General features: G+C 38.7%; 1 protein-coding gene across 1 annotated transcript in view; it reads left to right on the plus strand.

Annotated features, from left to right (window-relative positions):
• The window catches only part of RANBP9 (RAN binding protein 9), a 90,309-nt gene that overhangs the window by 19,888 nt on the left and 44,876 nt on the right, over window positions 1-25,545 (plus strand). The gene's annotated exons all lie outside the window — the stretch shown is intronic.

The raw sequence follows: 25,545 nt of genomic DNA on the forward strand, positions 1-25,545 counted from the left end.
CTTTAACAATCTTCATTTACCTTTTGGCCAGACTGTAATTATAATGTCTATACTGTTTCACTTCCTGCCAGTGGTATAAACTGCAGAATCAAGGGTAAGGGCCTATTTTATGTTTCTGTCACTCTAGTACTAGTAACTAATTTATAGCCAGCATTCATATGAATGAATGAGAAACAGTACTTACCTCCTCTTCTTGGACAAATCTGTTGTATCTTTGGGCAGATCTTAGTCATCTTTCTGGTGCACTTTTTGAACAAAATTCTAGGTGTAACTCCATGTTTTTGGCAGGGAAGCATGATTCCTTTATGAAGGAAAGCAAGTCGTATTGCTAACTGGGCAAGTAATGTCTTTCTGGAGATGTATTTAACTGTATCAGGAGAACTAAAAATTCCTAAAATCCCAGCATCTTTGTAAAGATGGACCAGAAAGAGCAGCTGTTACTTTTCATTTGCAGCGATATGTGCTCATCTGAGAGTTTATTATATTTGAAATTTAATTTTCTTTTAAACTGTGTGTTTATCCAGGATTAGAGCAGGCAAATAAATATTTAGATCCAAGAACTTGTCTTAAGATAAATTGATAAATGCAACATGTTTTCTCATGACATAGCATGAGTTGAGTATGAATTACCTCTTAATTTATATGTGATATGCATCATTTCTGGGTCTGCCTTGGAAAATTAGGAATATGACTGTGATCATTGTTACTTGTACTTTATTGCCTAAGGAATAAGGCTTGAAGGAAGCCTTTTATTGAGTGAAAGAAATAATATATTTTGGTTTTTGCCTTAGATTTTCATTTAAACATTTGTGTGTGTTCAGGAAAATAAGCTTATTTATTGGGACACAAGAGCCTAAGTTTTGTAGTTAATTTAAAAATAAATTTTGAAAAAAAAATAAAAATAAATTTTGAATACATTTTGTAACAAGATTAAATCACCTGTCACCTGCGTAGCTTTTTTTAGGAGTTATATAACTTTAATATATTTAAATAAACTTTAAACATATTTAAGGCTATATATTTACTTTGTGGTCTTGTTAATGATTGTTGACTCTCGAGATGAATTTCTCAAAGCTGTGTCTCATGAATGTACATTCAGTGCAAGAATTTCATTCAAGTTTTAGATTATCCATACTAATGCAGGCAGTGAAGATCCAGTCAGTTTTAAATGTGAGAAGTGATCCATTTTTTATTTGAGTATTTGTTGAATTATAATTTATTATGAGTGGTATTTTTAGCTTTTCAAACGAAATATTGATGCCATTCTGCCAGTGGTTCAAGAGAAGGCAGCAGGTAATCCAGTCTCTGTTCTGTTCCTAAATTCTTCTGCTGATAAGAAAGTGCAGTCCTTAGAGTGCTCCTTCTATGCTCGCTGACTTTCTGGATTATTTCTTGGGAGTGAAGAAAAGAAATAAGTCCTCTCTTCCCATTTAGTTTTAAACGGCTTTAAAAAGTCTTTCCTTCTGTTTTCGATGGGTGATAAGCAAGCAGCAAATGGAAACACAGATGGAAAAAGTGAACAAAGGCATCAGGTGACGTATTTATTAACTTAGCAAATATATATTGACCACGTGTGACATGTGATGTGTCAGGCATTGTCAGCGGCTGAATATAAAAATGAAATTATTGGGGCGCCTGGGTGGCGCAGTCGGTTAAGCGTCCGACTTCAGCCAGGTCACGATCTCGCGGTCTGTGAGTTCGAGCCCCGCGTCGGGCTCTGGGCTGATGGCTCGGAGCCTGGAGCCTGTTTCCGATTCTGTGTCTCCCTCTCTCTCTGCCCCTCCCCCGTTCATGCTCTCTCTCTGTCCCAAAAATAAATAAAAAACGTTGAAAAAAAAAATTAAAAAAAAAAAAAATGAAATTATTTTATACATCTCTGTCTTGTCCATAGTTCCTAGAGGACGCTGAGTGAACTAAATGTGGGTCCTTGCCCTCAAAGAATAGTAAATTCATTGGAGAGTACAGTGGGGCAGGGGAAGCGGCAGACATATACAGATCACTCTAAATTAAGATACACTACTCACTTGAAGAGCAAGAGAGTATATGGGAGAACTGAGGAGAGAGTGATTAATTCTCGCTCAAGGAGACCGATTTGTAAAGAAGGTAGTATGGATAGGCTTTACAAAATGAGTAAGAATTGAAGACGCTCTTTTGGGGAAAAATACTCCCGACTGTGATAGTGGCGGGACTAGTTTCATGGGAGGAGTGGAGCCGTATGGTATCTTTGGCCAAGGTATGTGGCTCAGTATTGCTGGAGACTGAAGGGATTATAGTGAAGAGTTCCCAGAAGTGAAAATGGCCATAGAGAGCACTGCTCTAGAGAGCACTGGGGACAGTTCTCACGTGGAAGGTGGTAGGGAGCCTGGAGTCTTTTTAGTAGGGCAGTGATAGCGATACCTGTTTGGAAAGGCAGTGCTAACTGGGTGGGGTACGTTGGATATGGTGTGCGGTGGCAGCGTGAAAGGTGGCTACGGTTGGAGTTCGGTTATGAGGCTGGTGCCTTGGGATGGATTATGTTAGCGCTTTAAAAAAAAACAATGGAGGGGGACGCCTGGGTGGCTCAGATAGCTGAGCATCCCACTTCAGCTCAGGTCGTGATCTCACGGTTCGTGAGTTTGAGCCCTGTATCAGGCTTGCTGCTATCAGGGCACAGCCCGCTTTGGATCTTCTGTCCCCACCCCACCCCCCACCATCTCTCCCACGCACCCGCTCGCGATCTGTCTCAAAAATAAACATGGAAAAAAATAGAGGGACAGGTGGTGGCTTAATTTTTGGCGTACTTACGTGCTAGGAACCTGGGGTTTATAAAGACGAACGGGGTCCCTGCCCTCCAGAGGTTCGCAGGTAAGAAGGGACACGGACAGGTCAGTGAGTTGTTAAATATAGTATAAAATATATGTAGTAATGGAGGAAGTGACCAACTCTATCAGAGGATAGGGTGGGGAGCCACCATAGAAAGCTTGCTTATAGTTACGGAAGAGGAAGGTTAAATCTAAGTCTCTCACTGTCCCTTAGCCCTCATTTACCCTCCCTAGACTAATTGCCTGGAGATTCCCCCCGCCCCCCCCCCCCCAAGTGTATGAGCAGAGCTTTTAAAGACATAGCTGTTTTATGGGGGGCTTGGGGGGCTTAGTCGGTTGAACGTCTGACTTTGGCTCAGGTCATGATCTCACAGTTCCTGAGTTTGAGCCCCACTCGGGTTCTGAGCCTCCTTCAGATCCTCTGTCCGCCTCTCTCTTTGCCCCTCCCCACTCACTCTTTTTCTCTCTCAAAAATAAATAATATTAAAAAAAAAAGATGAATAGCTGTTTTAGAAGCTGATAAGTGACCTTTGCCAAGAAGTACAGTGTACTTTGGGATTGGACAGACGGAGATTCGAACGTTGGGTCTGCGCGTGTACTTTTGGATGAACTCTGTTGCCTCATCTGTAAAATGGAAATAAGAGTGCCAGCCTCAGAGGATTAGTAATTCGTTGAAAACACTAGAGTGTCTGGTGCACATGCTGGGTGCTGCTGTCGCTGGTGGAGAAAGAGCAGCCCCAGGTTTTGTGGGAGGATTGTGTGCAGAGGTGACCTCACGTGGACTTCCAGTGCTTATGTGCCTGGCCCTTGGTCATTTAGGTGCTAGTTTTAAGCAAGGGAATGATAGCGCTTGGCTTTGCATTTTACGGAGGTTACTCTGATGGTAATACAGAGAGGAGATCTGAGACTGATATGGACGGGACGTTTGGGCCATTGTGATTTTAAATCGAGGGCTTAATCTGTCCTGGAGTTGGTGAGAGCCTAGACAGATGTGGTTAGCTGTCAGGACACGGAAAAACAAAAACAACCTTACCTGAGAGAAGGAGGTGGCAAGGGTGGGTTTGGAGAGAGAGAGAGAGAGAGAGAGAGTGTTGAGGACACCTTCCAGGTTTCCGGTGACTAAACAAATTAAATACCGGAGGGAAGCTGAGCTTCCAGGTTGCAGATTGGAGCAGCGTCTGAACTGCTGTGGGCCAGCCAGATGACTAACGGCAAAGCGGTGGGTTTTCCGAGGGAGAGCAGAGCTACGGGTGGATTCTGGAGTCCTCAGAATGTACGTTGTTAAAGCCGTAGGGATCGATGTGATCACCCACGTACGCGGCGTAAAGAAAGGCTGGCGATGGACACTTGAAACGCCACCTCCTATATATACGGGAGGAAAGAAATCGACTTGAAGAGTCTAGGAAGGAATGGTCAGAGAGAAGGGAGATGGGAGACCGTATTGTGTCAGAAGCCAAGAAAGTCCGTAAAAAGGAGAACTGAAGCATCCGCTGGCTTGAAACAGTTTCCTTGAAGTCAGGATAGAGGCGGGCGCTGTAGGTCAGAACTCCGAGTTCCGGAGGTGGGGAACGGAAACCACGGAGCCTGCAGACTCCAGGGCTGTGTTGCTGTCGTGGGAAACCATCCTCTGTCCATTCAGCAAAGTAATACGCAGCTAATTGAAAGATTCAGGGAGCACAGAAGAAAAATGAGGAAGAAAATTATAATCTTGTGTAATTGCTATTGATAATCCAACTTGTTTCCTTCTAGTTTTTTTAGATAATACGCTCTCATATTTTAAATATGATTATTCTCTACTTACAGATTTTTGCGTCCTGTTTTATGGGCTTACTTATTTGTATTTATTATTACATATTTTTTACACAGTGACAAGCATTTTCCTGTAAGATTAAAAGCCCTGAACATCTTTTTTCTTTTTCCTTTACTTTTTGGCTGCAACGTAGTTTGTCGTACCTATATTAAGGCACATCTGTAGCTGTTCTCTTGTTATTTTAGTGAACTCCTTTGACTATTATAAATAATTTTTAAGCATGAAATCTATCTCTGTTTCCTGGGGAAAGATTTCTTGAAGTAGAATTATTGGACCAAAGGAAAAGATACACACATTTTTGAGACTTGTGATACAGTAGCCAAAAGACTCTCCAGGAAGAGGAGTCCAGCTCCCTTTTAGGCGGGAGAGACTTAGTTATAGAAATCAGTTGATGAGGAGGAGTCCCTGCTGAGTCCAAAGAAGGACTGAGGGAGTGAATGCCTTTGCTAAGTGGATGGACTTGGGGGTTTTAAATAAATTAGGAACATGGGATGGAATTTGAAATTGATTGGAACGTATATATCTCTACTTTGGGAAGCCTTTCTTGACAGCCTTTCTTCCTCCCCACTAGGTTAGGCTCCTGTTGCCTGTTCTCATGGCACTTTGTGCTGCCCCTTCCTAGCATTTTGTCGTGTTTATAATTGTTTTTTTAAGGTCTGTCTTCCCTGTGAGAGTGTCTGCTCCATGAGAGCACAGACTTTTTGTCTGTGTGTTGTCCTCCCACATACTTATCAGTGAACAGTCACTGATCAGAGAAGTAAACGTATTGAGGAACTCTTGAGATTTAAAACCAGGAATTTGTGGGGCGCCTGGGTTGCTCTGTTGGTTAAGCATCTGACTTTGGCTCATTTCATTTCACAGTTCTGTGGGTTCGAGCCCTGCGTTGGGCTCTGTGCTGACAGCTCAGAGCCTAGAGCCTGCTTTGAATTCTGTATCCCCCTCTCTCTGTGCCTCCCCTGCTTGTGTGCGCTCGCTCTCTCTCGCTCTCTCTCTCACAAATAAACATTAAAAAATAATAATAAAACCAGGAATTTGTTGTGACAGCAGTTTACATACTTACTACCGTTTTCCTCTATGTTCTTAGCTGATTAGGGAGGAAAGTTGAATTGCATGATTGATGCAGGTTGGGAAATGATTAGGTAAATTGGAAGAATAGGTGCAGTAGATTGTGGTTACTGGTGAGGGAATAATTAAACGGCCAGTTTTAGGGGTACCTGACTGGCTCAGTTGGAGCATGTGACTCCTGATCTCAGAGTTGAGAGTTCAGGCCCCACTTTGGGCATGGATCCTACCTAAACTAAACTAAAATAAGCCAGTTTTAGTTCATGCTGGGTAGTGAAGAAATGAAATGAGTAAGGAACTGATAAACTCCAACAAAATTAAAGAGATGTATAGATTGCTGTCTGTAGTGAGGTTTAAGAAGAAATTTGGTAGCATTTCTGAGCTGGAATTGCTAAAGAGGCAGGTTGGATGTAGCAGTGAAGGACAACTTCCATGAAGAGAAAGCAGAAGGGATTTGGGGTCCGTTCTGCTCACTCCTGTATTCTCCACAAAATCGGTGCTGGAGGAGTATGTTGACCAAGTGGAGGTAGATAGGGATGTCTTTTTCTTCCGTATCCCCCCAGCTCTGCCTTGTGCAGAGGGTAGGTATGTATTTAGAGTGGATGGAGTGATTTTACCTGCCTTGTGAAAGGATCAGAAATTTTGGGAGCTGTGTTTGTGGTGGGGAGGACAGTGTTGTTTAACAAAGGACCTGGGGAATATGGGAAAAGTGACCTAGAGATACAGCACCATTGTGTTTCTCAAATTATTCGTTTTGGTTTTTTTTTTTTTTAAATTTTTTAAAGGTTTATATATTTTAGAGAGAGAGACCGAATGCAAGCAGGGGAGGGGCAGAGAGAGAGGGAGACACAGAATCCGAAGCAAGCTGCAGGTCCTGAGTTGTTAGCACAGAGCCTGATGCGGGGCTTGAACCCACGAACCATGGGATCATGACCTGAGCCGAAGTCAGACGCTTAACCGACCAAGTCACCCAGGGGCCCCATCTCAAATTATTCTTGAGTTACTATCTTCAGTGTAATGAATCTCAAATCGCCCTTACCCCCTACTCCCATCAGTTATTTTATAACCAGCAAATGCATATGGATTTTTTCAAGAGTCTTTTTTCTTTTTTTTTGAGGTATAAGGTAACACATTCTTAATGTAAAAGAAGCCAGACAAATCCTGTGAAGTAGAAAACAGCATAACTATTTTAAAAAGGATCTGCAGTCCCACCACCCATACATACTAAAGTGCAGTTGACATTTTGTGGTGTTCTCCAGGACTTTTTGTCTCTATTCAAACAAATTTTAACATTAAAAAAAAGACTTAGGATGTATTTGAATAATGAAATACATTATTCTTGTGTGTACCACTACTTACATTTTCACATTAGGATGAGTTTAATGAAAAATTCAGAGAGAAAACCTCTCTCTAATAATGTCTTGAAAATACCCATAATCTTTCAATATAACTGTAAGGATACATAGCTTTGCCATAATGAAGATCTTACTTGAGGTCGTACTTCACTTTTTCAGAACGAGAAAACCGGTTTGTAACCAGTTGGTTTATGGTGACCTCAGATAGCGTGCTTGCTGTTCGCTGACGGCTAGAATCATTTAGGTGAAATTAAACGAATTTCAAAATAAGGAGAAAGTGGTCTGTTGGTCCTAGACCTTTTGCCTCTTTGTGGCTGACCTGGCGGTTCGGATGGGTTGTTGAGGAGGAGCGGTCGAAGTGTTTGAAGTGATTACAGAGCAGTCCTTGTTCTCGGATGGAAGCCCGGGCTGGTTAAAAGTTGAGCTTCATCCCAGTCTTTCTCTCTTGGTGATTCAGACAGCACGCGTTCTAAGCGTTTTCCTCCCCAACGTTTTCAGACACACGCAAGAGTTCAGGGAATACCCATGTACACAGCACCTAGATTTTAGGGTTGGGACTGATGCATTTGCTTTATCACAGGTCTGTCTAGCCATCATCAGTCTGTCTCATTTAGTGCATTTCAAAGTAAATTGCAGTTTTCAGATCAGTTTTACTTGCATTTTCTAATTTTATACTTGTATCTCTTTTTTCTTAATCTGAAAATCTTTGCTCCCTACGCTACTGACATTTTTTTCATTTGTTTCATACTATAACATAGCTATATATTTCTTTTTAATTTTTTTTAATGTTTATTTTTGAGAGAGAGTGCGCGCGGGCGAGGAGCAGAGGGAGAGGGATACACAGAATCTGAAGCAGGCTCCAGGATCTGAGTGAACAGAACAGAGGAGAGCCGGACATGGGGCTCAAACTCATGAACCGTGAGATCATGACCTGAGCTGAAGTGGGACACTTAACCGACTGAGCCACCCAGGCGCCCCCATAGCTATATATTTCTAAATTAAAATACCAGTATCGTTACTAAAAAGAATATTACTATATGATGTGTTTTTAGTTGTTTGTTTGTTTGTTTTTTAGAACATATCCTACTAGGGATAGATATTCAAAATACTGCGCTCTAAAGTCCCTTGAAGTAACTCTTTTCTTTGTGTTACTACAACTAACTTGACATTATTAGTTTCATTTGTTTAAGTTTTTTAGGTTTTTAGGGGTTTCTTTCTTTTTGTTTTCTGTAATTATGTAAAACATTTAAACATTTGCACTGTTCCAAAATTAAAACTGTACAAGAAGGTACATCACAGAAGTTTCATTTTAATGGGTCATCTTCCCCATGCCTGCAAGTAATCATTTTTATTAGTTCTTGGTTTACCTTTCCATTATTTCTTTTGAAAATACATTGGACCCTTGAACAGTACAGGGCACTAGGGCTGCTAACTCTCCATGCAGTTGCAAATACATAATTTTGGGGGGGGTTTTGTTTGTTTTTTACCTGATCAAAAGTTATTTTTCCGCCTGGAATGTTTGAAACGTTTGGAGATGACATCTTTTTTTTTTTCTTTTTTTTTTTTTTTCTTGGATGTATACTTGAGTCCTGTCATGTTGGTTTCGGGTGTAGACTCTGTACCTTTGGCTGTGCCCCCACAAGCCTAGCCACCATCTTTCACCTGGCAATGCTATTGCAACATTGACTCTATTCCCTCTTTCTTACCTTTCAGCCCGGTGACTTATGTAACTGGAAGGCTGTATCTCCCAGTCTTCTTCACTCATTTTGCCCATCCCTCTGCCCCTCTGCCCTCTGGCACCCATCAGTTTTTTCCTCTGTATTTATGGCTCTGTTTCTGCTTTTTGTTTGTGTGTTCATTTGCTTTTTTTTTGTTTTGTTTTGTTTTTTAGATTCTACATATAAATGAAAGGGTATTTGTCTTTGGCTTATTTCACTTAGCACAATACCTGCTAGGTTCACCCATGTTGCCAAACGGCAAGGTCTCATTTTTTTTTTAAATGGCTGAGTAATATTCCACTGTTGTTTCCATTCCGTGTGTGTGTATCATACTTTCTTTGCCCGTTCATCTGCCAGCGGACATTTAGGTTGCTTCGTTGCTTCGGTATCTTGGTCCATGTAAATAATGCTGCAGTTAACATACGGGTGCATGCATCTATTTGAATTAGTGTTTTTGTTTTCTTTGGTAAATATCCATCCGTAACTGGGATTATTGGATCACATGGTATTTCTGTTTTTAATTTTTTGAGGAACCTCCATACTGTTTTCCACAGCGTCTGTACCAATTTGCATTCCCACCAACAGTGTGTGAGGGTTGCATTTTATCTGCATCCTCACCAGCACCTGTTATGTCTTTCTGGTCTTAGCCATTTGGACAGGTGTAAAATGATATCCTATTGTGGTTTTGGTGTGCGTTTCCCTGATGATGAGTGTTGTTGAGCGTCTTTTCTTGTGTCTGTTGGGATATCTGTAGGTCTTCTTTGGAAAAATGGCTGTTTAGGTCCTCTGCCCAGTTTTTAATTGGATTGATACCCCCACCCCCACCGTTGAGTTGTATAAGTTCCTTATATATATTTTTTGAATATTAACCTCTTATCAGATACATTATTTACAGATATCTTCTCCCACTCAGTAGACTGCCCTTTGATTCTGTTGGTGGTTTTCTTTACTATGCAAAAGCCTTTTAGTTTAGTGTAGTCCCAACAGTTTAATTTTGCTTTTGTTTCCCTTGTCTGAGGAGACCTGTCTAGAAAATGTTGCTAAGGCCAATGTCAGAGATTTTTGCCTCTGTTTTCTTCTAGGAGTGTTAAGGTTTCAGGTCTTGCATTTAGGTCTTAACCCATTTTGAATTTATTTTACTGTTTGGTATTAGAAAGTGGTCCACTTTCATTCTTTTGCATGTAGGTGTCCAGTTTTCCCAGCACCATTTAATGGAGAAACTATTTTTCCCCATTGTATATTCTTGCCTCCTTTGTCATAGATTGACAATATAAACATGAGTTTGTTTCTGAACCCTGTATTCTGTTTCATTATCTTGTGTCTGTTTTTGTGCCACCATACTGTTTTGATTACTATCTTTTGTAGTATGTCTTGAAATCTGGGATTACGATACCTCTAGCTTTGTCCTTCTTTCTCAACATTGCTTTGACTATTTAGGGTCTTTTGTAGTTCCAGACAAATTTTAGTACTCTTTACTTGTGTGAAATTGCTGTTGGCATTTTGATAGAGATTACATTGAATCTACAGATTGCTTTGGGTAGTATGGACATTTTAACAATATTAGTTCTTTGAATCCATGAGCATGAGCTGTCTTTCCATTTGTTTGTATCATCTTTCTTTCATCAGTGTTTTAGAGTTTTCAAGAGTATAGGTCTTTCACTTCTTTGGTTAAGTTTATTCCTAGATATTTTATTTTTTGATACACTTGTAATTTGAATTTTCTTATTTCTCTGTTACTTTTTTATTAGTGTCTAGAGACAACCGATTGCTGTGTGTTAATTTTGTATCCTTCAACTTTACTCAATTCTTAAGAGTTTTTAGGGTTTTTCTATGTATTAGTGTCATGTCATCTGCGAATAGTGACCGTATAACTTCTTTCTTGCTAATTTGGATGCCTTTTATTTTTTATTTTTTTGTGTGTGATTGCTTTGACCAGGGCTTCCAGGACTGTGTTGAATAAGCGTGGCTACACTGGACATCTTTGTCTTGTTCTTGATCTTACAGAAAAGTACTCAGTTTTTCACCATTGAAAATAATGTTGGCTCTGGGTTTTTCGTATATGGTCTTTATTATGTTGGTATATCGTCTCTCTAAACTCACTTTGTTGACAGTTCTTACCATAAACACGTTGAATTATGTCAGGTACTTTTTCTGCTTTTATTGGGAGGATCATGTGATTTGCGTCCTTTCTCTTGTTAATGTCGTGTGTCACGTTGGCTTGTGTATATTGAGCCATCTTTGTTGCATCCCTGGAATGAATCCCACTTGATCATGGTGAACGATCCCTTGAATGTATTGCTAAATGTGGCTTGCTGATACTTTGTTGAGGAAATTTGCATCTGTGTTCATCGGGGATATTGGCCTGTAGTTTTCTTTTTTTGGTAGTATCTTTGTCTGGTCTTTGGTATCAGAGTAATGCTGGCCGTGTAGAATGTATTTGGAAACTTTCCTTCCTCTTCTAGGTTTTGGAATAGTTTGAGGAAAATAGGCACCAATTCTTTAAATGTTTTGTAGAATTCACCTATGGATCCATCTGGTCTTGGACTTTGGTTTGCTGAGGGTTTTTTGATTACTGATTTAATTTTGTTACCAGTAACTACTCTGTTCAGATTTTCTGTTTCTTCCTGATTCAGTTTTGGAAGATGGTATGTTTCTAGGAATTGATTGATTTTTTTATAGGTTGTCCAGTTTGTTGGCATATTGTTTTTTGCAGTACTCTCTTACTATCCTTTATATTTCTGTAGTGTTGGTTGTTACTTCTCTTTCATTTCTGATTTTATTTGATTCCTTCCTCTTTCTTGATGAGACTGCCTGGAGGTTTATCAATTTTGTTTTTCTTTTCAGAGAACCAGCTCTTGGTTTCTTTGATCTTTTCTAGTGTGCGTGCATGTGTGTGTGTGTGTGTGTGTGTGTGTGTGTATTTTATTTCTGCTCTTCTGATCTTTATTACTTCCTTTCTTATACTAACTTCGGGCTTTGTTCTTTTTCTAGTTCCTTTGGGTGTAAGGTTAGATTGAGATTTTTTGTTTGTTTGTTTCTTAAGGTCGGCCAGTATCACTATAAATTTCTCTCTTTGAATTGCTTTTGCTGTGTCCCAGAGATTTTGGTCTGTTGGGTTCCCATTTTTGTTTCACGTGTCTCCATGTATGTTTTTTATTGCTTCTCTGGTTTCTTTGTTGACCCATTTGTTGTTTAGTAGCATGTTATTTAGCCCCCATGTGTTTGTGTATTTTCCAGTGTTTTTCTTGTGATTGATTTCTGGTTTCATACTGCCATGGTTGGAAAAGATGCATAATATGATTTCAGTATTCTTAAATTTATAGAGACTGTTTTGTGGCCTACCATGGGCTTTATCCTGGAGAATGTTCGATGTGTATTCTGTTGTGTTTGGATGGAAGGTTCTGTATATATCTAAGTCCATCGAAGGTTCTGTATGTATCTAAGTCCATCCTAGTCAATGTGTTACTCAAAGACACTGTTTTCTTACTGATTTTCTGTCTGGATGATCTTTTAGTGTAAGTGGGGTGTTAAAGTGGACTATTGTATTGTCCATTTCACCCTTTTTATTCTGTTAACATTTGCTTTATGTATTTAAGTGCTTCAATGTTGGGTGCATAGATATTTACAATTGTTACATCCTCTTATTGGATTGATACCATTTTTAATAAGTAGTATCCTTCTTTGTCTCTTATCACAGTCTTCGTTTTATTTTTTTATTATTTTTTTTAATGTTTATTGATTTTTGAGAGACAGAGACCGAGCATGAGTGGGGGAGGGGCAGACAGAGAGGGAGGCACAGAATCTGAAGAGGCTTCAGCCTCTGAGCTGTCAGCACAGAACATGACATGGGGCTCGAACCCACGAACTGGGAGATCATGACCTGAGCCGAAGTCAGTTGCTTAACTGACTGAGCCACCCAGGTGCCCCCAGTCTTTGTTTTAAAGTCTGTTTTGTCTGATAGAAGAATTGCTACCCCTGCTTTTCTGTGTATAACTTTTGACTCCCCAGAAACTTAACTACTAATAGCCTACTGTTGACCAGATATGTTACCAGTAACATAAACAGTTGATTGACATATATTTTGTATCTCTATTATATGTTGTATTCATGCACTAAAGGAAGCTAGAGAAAAGGAAATGTTATTAAGAAAATCATAAGGAAGAGAAAATACATTTACAGTATTGTAATATAAAAAATCCATGTATAAGTGGATCCATGCAGTTCAAACACGTGTTGTTCAAGGGTCAGCTGTATAACCGAATATGCCTTAGAACACTCTGAACAAATACCACAAATAAATGGTGACAGCAGTTGCTTCTAGATAGAGGAAGTGGTTAGCTGGAGATAGGAGTGAAAGGAAGCTTGAAACATTTTTGTCACTTCTGAATTTTGTTTTTTATGATACCTATTTTCATTGCTCTCTTTTGGGGGGAAGATTATGTAGTTAGAAAGTTACTTTTATACTAATACCTCTAGTCCCTTCCTTTTAAGAGATTCTCTTTTGTGAGCAATAATGAAATCAGCCAGTAACCTCTTCTTCACTTTACCTCTCTCTTCCCTACTATCTTTTGTTGTTGTTTTCTGGCATTTAAAAATTTATTACTGATTTGCATGCAGTAAAATCCACTTTTTGGAAAGGGTGTACATATGGTTCTGTGAGTTTTGACAAATTCGTAAAATCATGTAACAACCATTATAATCAAGATACAGAACTCTTCCTCACCTCCCTAAATTCCATCTTACTGCCCCTTTATAATCAAATCTTCCTCCCACCCCTAATTTTTGGCAACCACTGATCTGTTTTCTATGCCTATAATTTTTTTTTATTTGAAACCAGAATGTCTTATAAATGTTACCCTTTGAGTATGACTTTGTTTTTCGGTTAGCATGATGCATTTGAGATTCATGTAGGTAGTCCAATGTATATCAATAGTTCATTCTTTTTTTTTTTTTTTTTGGCAGACTCCTCCATTTTGTTAGTTTCATTATATCTACATGTTGTAAAAGCACATAATATGTTTGCATCCACAGCTGTGTTACCTCATCTTTTAGTGTTAGTTAAAAATTCAGTGTTTAGTAATTCAGTACCAGACCTTATGCCAAAGGTTCTCTTAGGGTTTTTTGGTTTTTGGTTTTTGGTGTGTCCCCCCCCCCCCCCCCCCGGTTGTCTGAAGATCATTCTTTACTAGAGAACTCAGGAAGAGCTCATGGGAACAATATTATTTTTAAGTCCTTTTTGGTTCAAAACTGTGACCATTACACTCATTTTATTTGAAGATTTGACTGGATATAAAATCGCTGGCTTATATTTTCTTGAGCTCCATAGTCTTGGATGTGCAGCATCATTGTCACAGTCTTAGGCCATCTTTTTTTCCTTATGAGAAAATTGGTCTTTCACTCGGATGGCCAAAAGATTTTTCTTTGAAGAGCCAGTACTGAATATATCTTGGTGTTAACCTTCCTGTGTGGCCTTAAATAATAATTTCAAGCCCTCTTTCATTTCGGAAAGGTTTAGTGTATGATGATTTTCATTCAGTACTTGTCCTGTTCCATTACCTAAGTTTCTTTTTTAAGGACACCAGTCAAGAGGGTGTGTTGGATCTTCTTTGCCTGACTTCTATATCATTTGCTCACAAAACCTTTTACTTTCCTTCTTTGTTTATTTAGAAAATTTCTCTGTTCCATCTTTTTCTTTTTTTTCTTTTTCAAAGATGTTTTGTTTATTGTTGAGAGAGAGTGAGCACAAGCTGGGGAAGGGCAGAGAGAGGGGGAGACACAGCATCTGAAGCAGGCTCCAGGCTCCAAGCTGTCAGCACGGAACTCAATGCAGGGCTTGAACCCACAAACTGCGAGATGGTGACCTGAGCCGAAGTTGGACGGTTAACCGACTGAGCCACCCAGGTTCTCTTGTTCCATCTTTATCTATGGAGACTGTTCACTCTTATGTTCTGTTTAGTTTGTCTTCATTTCTGATGTAATTTTTTTCTTCTAATTCTTACATGATGCAGGTAAAAACACTATTCTACTTATGTTTATTCAAAATTGGGGACTTCCTATTAAAAAGTCTTAAAGATCCAATGTAAATTTTAAGTTCTAGAGAAATGTGAAGAGAAATGTTATTGCTGAAAAACCGTAAAATACACCACAGTCTGTGTAGTTTTGTAGGTATACCTCGCTTGGTACAATGGATAGTACCTGTAAAGTTCATAAGATTGAAATGTGAAGCCATTTCTTTTTCTTTAAAGATTTTAAGTAATCTCTACAGCCAACGTGGGGCTCCAACTCACAACCGCTGAGGTCAGGTGTTGCATGCTCTACTGACTGAGCCAACCAAGTGCCCCAGATGTGAAGCAATTTCTTATTAACTTATTGGCTTGATTTGGAATTGCTGCTATTTATTGTTTATCTATCGATTTTGTAGGGACATGCTGAAAAACAAGAATTTTATGTATGGAGTACAATAGAAAGAATTGATTTTGTTAGCCAAAGATTTCACTTTATTAGAGTCATAATTTAGTGTCTATGAGAGGAAAAGATCTCTTTTGTACCTAAAGTGTGATAAATTATTTTCCTTACTCTCTGTTTAACACTATGACAGGCTACTTTCAAAAGTCAGGAAACCAAATTATGTTTCGTTGTTGTAATTAACTACAGATGAGATTCTTTGACAAAGAATTATTAGAGGAACTCTGATACTAGTATCTGCTTTTGTGGCTCATTGAGTTTGATTGTCTTAATTATTACTTAAAAGGCAGGATCAGTGAATACTTGAAGGCCACTCTTTAATTTAAGGTATTGTTTATATAGCTCTTTTAGAGGTAATGGGAGAAATCTGCATCTCGAAGTTTGATGTATATTATGGTGGACTTCCCAGAGGCAAGTAGTAGAGCCTGTTAAGTTTGTTTTTCATGACCCTTCTGCTTTAGGAGGAATGGGGGAAGGGCAGTGCAGTGTAGAGAGAGATCGGTAGCTGCTTTGCTGTCAGTGGAGAATCAGAATTGGAACAACATTTTGCGTCACAGGGTGCGCTAGGTTTGAATAGTAATATTAAGGATAATTATTTCCATTTTCTTCAGTTAAATTTCTTACCTCAGTCCTCTTCTCTCAGATAGTCATCTGGCGATTAGTACTTAATTTGTAATATTTTAGATACGCATGATCTTGAATTACCTTCGTATAGTAGCAGTAGCTGTTCTAAGAACGCACATGTTGGATACGATGGTGAAGGTGTCACAGCTGCAGGAGGAGACCAGAGCAAGGCTGGCGAGGAAGTTTATTACACTCACAGGTCCTAGAGAGGGGAGGTCCCACGTGCCACGAGGGGCCCCAGGGGAAGTACCGCGTTGTGGTCAGGGGGCAGAAGACAGGAGCAAGGGGAAGGCCTAGGCCAGAGCCTTCTTTGGGGTTTCCAAGGGAAACGATGCAACAGTTTAGGAGGGGCTCGTTTGAATGATTTTGGTGGGCTTTGGGCCGTTTTGGTGGTCTCCAGTTTTCTGGTGCCTGACCCTGGGGGGATTTAGGTCAGGGGACGGATTGACGTGAAAATGAGATAACGAGATGGGCTGCAGACCGGGTATTGGCTGGTTTGTGTGTGGGAGACGTGCCCCGGGCCAAGTCCTTTGCCGTCTTCTCCTTGGCCAGCAAGCTCTTTAAGATGTTCAAGACCTCATATAAAATACGGTGAAAAGCATGACTATTTTAGTGGCTTATGAAAGTGAACTTCCATATGTTTTTCCTCATAATTTCTGATGTGTTCATAATCTTTCAGGACCGGAGCTCCCTAGACAATTGCTTTCTTTTTCTTTGTTTGCTTTCTTATAAGTTTTTAACTGATTTGGTTAGTAATTGTTTTTGTTTCTCTGGTTTTGGTTTTGGTTTTGTTTTTTTTAACCCTGAAGCATGCATTTCTTAAAAACCTGATTGAAATATTTTCACGGGAGCATGTGCAACTTTTGATGAAATCTTGTGGTTTAATTTTACAGCACTATATGAGTCACCAGTTGGGTATATGTCTGCAGTTTACTTTTAACAGTTGAAAGTAGTTAGATGTTTTCTTTCACATAAAGAAGAGATGGATGTTATATTCATATCTTTTACACATGTTTTAGATTGGTACTTGTGAGATGCAGATAAGTGTCCTGAGTTTCTGTATAGAAGGAGATATACATATACCAGTATATCTTGAAGCAGTAATTACTCTCCTTTGGTGTTCTTAAAGTAAGAGTTTTTTCTTTTTTTTAAGTTTGTTTTGAGAGAGAGAAAGCATGAGCATAAGTGGAGGAGGGGCAGAGAGAGAATCCCAAGTAGGATCCATGCTGTCAACGTGGAGCCCAACGTGGGGCTTGATCCCACGAACTGTAAGATCATGACCTGAGCCGAAATCAAGTGTTGGATGCTTAACCAACTCAGCCACCCAGGTGCCCTTAAGAGTCTTATTTTACTATATTCATTATGCCTTCAGACAGAAATAAGACATTCTAGTTCAAAAGATATTAAGTAGTTTTCAAGTCTTGTGAGGCCAAAAGGTCCCTTTTGTACCTAGAGTAATGTGAAAAACCTATTCAGAATTTGAAATTTTAAAATTCAGCATCAAACAAGGAATTTGCTTGGTTACCATTATACCCACTAGATGAATGCTTAATGAAGAGCTAACATTCAGCGTAATTTGAAATTTTCTTTATTTCTGAGATCCATGAACACTTTTGTTAAGAAATCACAGTGATTTTTGTCAAGAATCACAGTGAGAAGATTGCTGGTGAGTTTCGAACAAGGCGGTGGTTGGATGAATTATTGTAATTAAATTAATATTAAATCTTAATTAAGATTAAATTGAAAGCTGACTCCAGCCCACATGGCAGAAACATCTAGTTCACCAGTCTTTTTGAGAACTGCCAAAAGTTGAATTGTTTCACTCAGAAGGGCCATAGTTGCCCTTTTGGAAAACACTATCCCTTTACAGTTCCAGCAGATGTGCACACTGGTTCACAACAGGCTTTCCTCCTCCGTTATTGCCTGATATCTTTACATGTTATTACATTTTTTTATGGCGGCATTTGCAGTAATCACATGGATTTGTTTCTTTGGAAGGTGTTGGGGAGTCCGGCAGGGCCTGGCCGCAGTCTGCTGGCTTGTCAGGTGCAGGGCCGTCTCTTCCTCCAGCCATCACGTTGCAGCGTGTAGGGTCCTGGGGGGACCTGCGTGAGATGGGGACTTGTGTGCCGCCTATTTGGAATGTATGCATGCAAAATGATTTATTACCTGTCCTTTATTGTTACCCATGGAGGAGAACGCTGGCTTTCAAATTACCCATTTTTTTGTTACAGTACTTCCTTTTTTAAAATTTATTTTTAATTAATGTACAGTAAACCTTTTTTTTGTTTGTACAGTTCTCTGAGTTGTGACAAATTCATGGAGTCCTGCAGCCACTACCACAGCCAAGATATAAAGCAATTCCATCACTCCCTGAACTTCTTCCCTAAAAGGGAATGATCATTAATCTTCTCTACACTGGTAACTCCTAAGAGCCACTGAACCATTCTCCTCCCTTCGTGGTTTTCTTTTTGAAAAATATGGATGGAATTGTGTCATATGTAATCGTTGGGACTGACTGATTTCATTTAGCATAGTGCCTTCAAGATTAATCCACACTGATGTCTGTACCAATTCTTTGTTGCTTTTTCTTACTGAGTAGTGTTCCACTGTGAGGGTGCCCCACAATGTATTCATCCGTTCACAGTAGGAAGGACTTTGTGTTGTCCATATGTCTGTTAGGAGTACAGCTGCAGAGAGTATCTGCGAATAGGTTTCTTCTTTCACAATATTTTTAAGCACATTCTGTGTTTAGCGTAATTCTATACTATGTATGTTGGAATATCACTCCTAAGTTGTTTGCCCTTTGTATTGGGTTATGGTGTTTTTCTCCCTAAATGTACCTTCGGGTTTTTGGCCAGTTTTAGGAAATTTTTAGAAATTTAGAAAATTCGCACAGAAAAATTAAGCAGATACTACAAAGAATTCCTGTTTATACCCCTCCCCCCCCTGGTTTCTCCCATTAACATCTTGCATGAATGTGGTACTTTTGTTCTAGTTGACAAACCAGGATTGATAGGTTATTACTAACTACAGTCCATAGATTACATTGGGGTTTACTCTTTGTTGTACAGTTCTGTGCGGTTTGGCAAACGCATCATGTCTTGTATCCACCTTTACGGTGTCTTACAGAATAGTTTCACTGCCCTAAAAATCCCCTCTGGTTCCACCTGTTTGTCCCTCCCCTCTCTGCCCCCCGTCTCCAAACTTCCCGGCAACTGCTGATCTTTTCACTGTCTCCATAATTTTACCTTTTCTCGAGGGTTATAATTGGAATCATACAGTATGTAGCCGTTTCATACTGACTTCTTTCACTTAGCACGCATTTAAGATTCTTCCATGTCTTTTCATGGCTTGATAGGTTATTTCTTTGTATCACTGAATGATACTCCATTGTAGGGATGTATCACCGTTTGTTTACCTGTTTACCTAATGAGGAGCATCTTGGTTACTTCCAGTTTTTGACAGTTACGAACAAAGCTGCATGTGCAGGTTTTTGTTTGGACATAAGTTTTCACCTTATTTGGGTAAAAATACCTAGGAGCACGATTGCTGGAGCAGAAGGTGGTCTGTCTTGGTGAATGTTCTTGTGAGCGTGAGAAGAGTGGGTATTCTGCTGTTAATGGGTGAAGTGTTGTATAAATGTCAATGAAAACCAGTTGATTGATGATGTCTCTGAGTTTGACTACATGCGTGCTTCTTTTCTGTGTCTGCCGGTTACTAATGCACGTTTGTTGACGTCTCTGGTTGTAATAGTGGATTTAACTATTTTTCCTTGCAGTTCCGTCAGTTTTTGCCATACATCTTGTGACGTTTTGTTACTGGTGCGTAAACATTAAGGATTATTATATCTTCAAGAATTGGTTCTTTATTGTTATGAAATGCTCTTTAGTTCTGATAGTTTTCCTTGTTAAATCTGCTTTGAAATTAACATAGCTAGTCCCGCTTTCTTTTGATTGGTATTAGCACGGTATGCCCTTCTCTGTCCCTTTACTTTCCATCTATGTGTGTATCTATATTTAATGTGGGTTTCTTGTAGATGCTATATACTTTGGCCTTGTTTTCTTATCCAAACTGGCAGTTTTCTTAATTGATATATTTCGACCTCTCACATTGAAACTGACTGTTGTAGCTGGATTAGTGTCAGTGCTAGTTGTACTTGTCTTCTGTTCCTTGCGTTTGTTCCTCGTTGCCTTTGTTCAAAAGAAAAATCTGCTTTCTTCCTCCTCTGGTTTTAATTGAGCATTTTTTTATGATTGCATTTTCTCTCCTAGTTGCCTCAGAGTTTGCAGTAGTCATTTTCATGAGTGTAAGTCCATTTTCGAAAAACACTTTACCATTTTACAGGTAGTACAGGTTCTTTATTACATTATAACCACTTCCTCCCTCCCATCTCATATAATACTGCTCTCACTCATTTCACTTGTCCATAAACTGTAATTACCCAATTTATTGTCGCTGTTTTTATTTCCAACAGTTAAGATCAATTCAGAATGAGAAGAATGCAAGGTTTTATCATATCTTCATTTATTTCTTGCCTGATTCTTTATGTGGATCTGAGTTCCTCCCCAATACTTTTTCCTTCTCTCCGAAGAACTTTTAATATTTTTTGCAAGGCAAGTCTGTTGGCAGTTCTTGGGAGTTTTTGATTGTCTAATAAAGTATTTGTCGTTAACCTTTTAAGGATAATTTTGCTGGACACCGAATTTTAGGGGAATAGTTTTTTTCTTTCAGCGTTCAGGTATGTCACTGCAGTCTCTTCTTGCTTGCGTGGTTTCTGAGAATAAGTCTTCATGTAATTCTTAATTACATGTGAGGTTTTGTTTTGTTGTGCCCTTAGTTTATTTCAAGATTTTCTTTTTTGACTTTCTGAAATTTGAATGTAAGCCTGGGTGTTGATGTTTTGGTATTTATCTTGTTTAGTGTTCTGTAACCTTTCTGGAATTTTGGTTTCATGCCGGTCATGAATTTTGGAAAAATTCCCAGCCATTATTACTTAAAATACTCAAGTTTCTTTCCTCTTCTTTTGGTATCCCCATTATGTGTATGTGACACCTTTTATATTGGTCCTGCAGCTCTTGTATGTTCTGTTCTGATCTTTTTATTCCTTTTTTTTCTCTTGGCATTTCAGTTCGGGAAGTTCTTAATAACATATCCTTAAGCTCACTGGTGGCTTTCTCAGTTGTGTTTGGTCGAATGATGAACGCATCAAGAGCACTGTTTGTAATAATGTTTTTAACTTCTAGCATTAAAAAAAAAAAAAAATTTCTTATAGCCTACAGCCTATTAATCACAGTTATCTTAAATTCTTAGTTTGAAAATTCCCAAATCTCTGCCTTGCCTGAGTCTGATTGCGATACTTGCTTTATTTCTCCAGATTGTATTTTTCTTGCTATTTAACATGCAGTGTGATTTTTTTGTTGTTGTTGAGAATGTTACATGATTTATTGGGTAATAGAAATTTAGGTAAATAGATCTTTATGTGATGTTTTATACCGTGGCTAGGAGTCAAGTTGTGTTTAATGTTTCCTTGGTGTATGTATTGTTTGACTGTGTCAGGGGCTTCATTTTTCTCTGGTTTCCTTGTTTTTGTTGTCACTCTTATTTGGGGTTTCCCTAGAAACTCCTTAAATAGAGTCTGTGTCTTGCACCTCTGTCAGTTGTAATTGACTATTATAGTGTTACACTAGAGCCTTACTGACGTGGTGATAAGGTACCAGGGAAAGGCAGCGGTCTGTGATTTAATGACTAAATCTCAGTTGTTATAGTGGACTAGTGTCCCTTTCCTCTGAATTTCAGAAGAATTTTAGTCTTTCTCTTTTTTTTTTAACCCCTTCTCTTCAGTCAGGAAGGCTAACAAGAACTGGCGTTGTCTAAATGCTCTTTTTCTAATTCAAATAAGGTTCTGATAAAGTAGTTTCTCTTGAAGGCAGGTCTTTGTTAAAAGGGACACACTGCTCTGGGTGTTATCTCTGAATGGTTACTTTTCCCCTTCCCGTGGACGGAACTGAAGAGCTCTTCTTGCTCCTGGGTGATAACCTGGTGACAAGGTAAAACTCATCCAAGTGTGGAGGCTTCTGGAAGACTGGGCCATCAGCAGTTTTAAAGCTTCAAGCTAGTTTATACTCTGCCTTCAGGAATTCATTGTTACCTTTTAGTTTTTAAAAATTTGTTTGTTTTGAGAGAGAGAGAGAGAGAGACAGACAGACAGACAGACAGTGTGTGTGTGTGTTGAGGAGGGGAGAGAGAGAATCCCGAGCAGGCTCTGCGCTGTCAGTGAAGAGCCGGACGTGGGGCTCGATCTCAGAAACCATGAGATCATGACCTGAGCTGAAATCAGGAGTCAGACAGACTTAACCACCTGAGCCACCCAGGTGATATTCGTACCAGTTACTATCTTCAGAGACTCCTGCTCATGGTAAGCTCTGATTCTCTGTAATCACACAGCGTTGTAGCCTTTTTATTTGTTCACCTTTTTTTTCTTGTTGTGCGGAAGGGAGTGACAAGTTCCAAGCCCTTTACATATTCGCGCTGCAAACAAAAGTCCTCTTGTTGATGTTTTAATGAGAATCTTACTGAGACATTATTCATAGTTATAAAAATTTACCCTTAAAAGCATGAAGTTAGGTAGTTTTTAGCATATTCACGGAATTGTGCAATCCTCACCACTGTTTAATTTTAGAACATTTTCACGGCGCGAAAAGAAATCCTGTACTCGTCAGCAGTCCCTTCTCCTGATCATGGGCAACCACGTGCCTATTTTGTTTCCATGGATTTACCTACACCGTGGGCGTTTCATATAAATGGAATCATACAACACGTGACCTTTGTTTCTGGCTTACTTATCTTAACATGATGTTTTCAGAGTTGATTTCTGTTGCGGCATTTGTCAGTATTCCATTCCTTTTTCTTGCCAAATATTCCATTATAAGGATATATCACATTGTGTTTATTCATCAGTAGGTGGAAACACATTTCTGGCTATTTGGAATGATGCTGTTATGAACATTTGTGTCATGTTTCTGTGTGGATATGTTTTTGTTTCTCCTGGGTAGATAACCAGGAGTTGAATTGCTGGGTCAGAAAGAAACTCAATGATTCCCATTTCAAGGAACTTCCAGACAGTTTTCCAAAGTGACTGCACTGTTTTACCTCGTGACCAACTGTGAAAGTTCTAAACGCTCATTCATGATTCTAGTCTATTCTTGATTCTCGTCCTCGTGGGGTGTGTGAAGTGAGATCTCATAATGATTTCGATTTGCATTTCCTTAATGACTAGTGATATGGAGCATCACTTCATGTACTTATTGGCTATTTGTATATTTTCATTGGAGAAATGTCTGTTCAGGTCCTCTGGCCATGTTTTAGTTGGGTTTTCTTTTTATTGCTAAGTTGTAAGAGTTGTTTGTGTGTTCTGAATACAAGTCCCTGACAGCTGATTTGCATATATCTTATCCTGTTTTAAATTCCTTAATAATCTTCAAAGCACAAAAGTTTTATATTTTTATGAAGTCCAGTTTATCTTTTTGTGGTTGTTACTTGTGTTTTTGGTATAATATCTAAGAAACTATTGCCTAATCCGAGGTTATGAAGATTTACTCTGGTGTTTTTGTCTAAGAGTTTTTATGTTCTCTAATTCATTCTGAGTTACATTTTATATATGGTGTCGAGGTATGGCTTTGTTTTCATTCTTTTGCCTAGATACATCTAGTCCCTGCATCAGTTGTGGAAAGACTATTGTCTTTTCCATTCAATTTCCATTAAATCAAAGACTTGTTTTTTCCATGAAATTGTCTTGTCTCTCTTATCCTAATCACTTGGCCATAAACATAAGAGTTAATTTCTAAACTCTCAGTTCTGTTGCATTAATACATATGTCTGTTCTTAAGCCAGTAATAATACACTGTCCTAAGTACTGTAACTTTATAGCGAGTTCTAACACTGAAGTGTGAGTCCACCAAGTTTTTTTGTTTTGTTTTGTTTTTCCAGATAGATCAGTTCTCCTGGGCCCTGTTGCATTTCCATATGAATTTCAGGATCAGTTTCTCCATTTCTGCTGAAAAGCAAGTTAGAATTTTGATAAGGATTGCCTTGAATCTCTAGATTAATTAGGACAGCATTGCCATCTTACCAGTATTCTTTCAATCCGTGAATGTGGGTGTCTTTCCATTTATTTAGATGTTCTTTAATTTCTTTCAACAACGTTTTGTAGTTTTTTAGCGTTCAAGTCTTGCACTTTTTTGTTAATTTTATTTCTAGATATTCTTTGATTCTGTTGTAAATGAAATTGTTTTCTTAAATTTATTTTCAAATTGTTGCTAGAGAGTAGGAATAAAACTGATTTTTGCATATCGAACCTGTATCCTGCAGTATTACTGAACTTGTTTAATAGTTTTTTGGTAAGGATTCTGAGGATTTTTTATGTGTAAAATTGTGTTGTATGTGACTAGGGTATGTTTCTTCCTAACTTTACAATACGGATGTCTTTTCTTTTTCTTGCCTTATTGCCCAAGCTAGAACCTCCAGTCCTGTGTTGAATAGAAAGGGTAAAAGGGGTTATCCTTTTCTTGTTCCTGATTTTAAGGGGAAAGCATTTAGCCTTTTACCGTTAAGTATGATGTTAGCTGTGGATTTTTTGTAATAGATACTTTTTACCGGGTTAGGAGGTTCCCTTTTATTCCTGACTTGTTGAGTGTTTTTGTAAAGAAGGGATGTTGGATTTTGTCTAATTCTTTTTCTGTGTCAGGGATCAAGTTGTTTTTATTCTCTATTCTGCAAGTATGGTGTATTACGTTGATTATGTTTCGAAGCCAACCTGCATTTCTAGGATAAATTTCTCTTGTTCATGATGTACAGTCCTTTTCTGTGTGTTGCCAAGTTTGGTTTCCTAGTCGAAGATTTGAGCATCTATATTTGTAAAGGATATTTTCTCTTGTTTTCTTGTGGTATCTGCTTGATTTTGACAACAGGGTTAACATTGGCCCTGTAGAATTAGTTAGAAACTGTTACAAATTTGCAGGGAGGAATCTGAGGATTGGTGATCAGTTTTCTTTATGTTTGGTAGAATTCACCAGTGAGGCCATCTGAGCATGGGCTTTTCTTTGTGGCAAGTTTTAAGATTGCTATTCAGTTTTGGTAGTTTATGACTTTTTAGGGATTTGTCCATTTTAAATAGTTTCTGTAGTATGTTGCTATATAGTTTTTCACAGTATTTTCTTATAATTCTTTTTATTTCCTTAAAATCTTTTGTTACTTTGGTAGTAATTACCGCTCTTTTGTTGCTGCTTTTGTTGAGTCTTTTTCTTTCGTAGTAGAACCACCTTTTGGATTCAGTGATTCTGTTGTTTTCTGGTCTTTTTTGCATTTATTTCTGCTCTAATCTTTTAATCCCATTGCTTGCTTGGGTTTGTTAGTTTTGGGGGGTTTTTGTTTTGTTTTAATTTTCTAGTTTCTCAGTGTAGAAAGTTGTATTATTCATTAGATCTATTTCTTTTTTTTTTTTTTTTTCAAGATTTTATTTTTAAGTAAACTCTACACCCAACAAAGAGCTTGAACTTACAACCCCAAGATAAGAGTCGTGCACTCTATCAACTGAGCCAGCCAGGTGCCCTGAGATATTTTTTTTTTTTAAATATAGGAAACTGCAGCTATAAATTTCCTTCCAAGTACTACGTTAGATGAATCCCATAAGTTTTGGTGTATTATGTTTT

The sequence above is a fragment of the Panthera tigris genome, chromosome B2 (genome assembly GCF_018350195.1).
Source record: "Panthera tigris isolate Pti1 chromosome B2, P.tigris_Pti1_mat1.1, whole genome shotgun sequence".
NCBI classification, from domain to species: domain Eukaryota; kingdom Metazoa; phylum Chordata; class Mammalia; order Carnivora; family Felidae; genus Panthera; species Panthera tigris.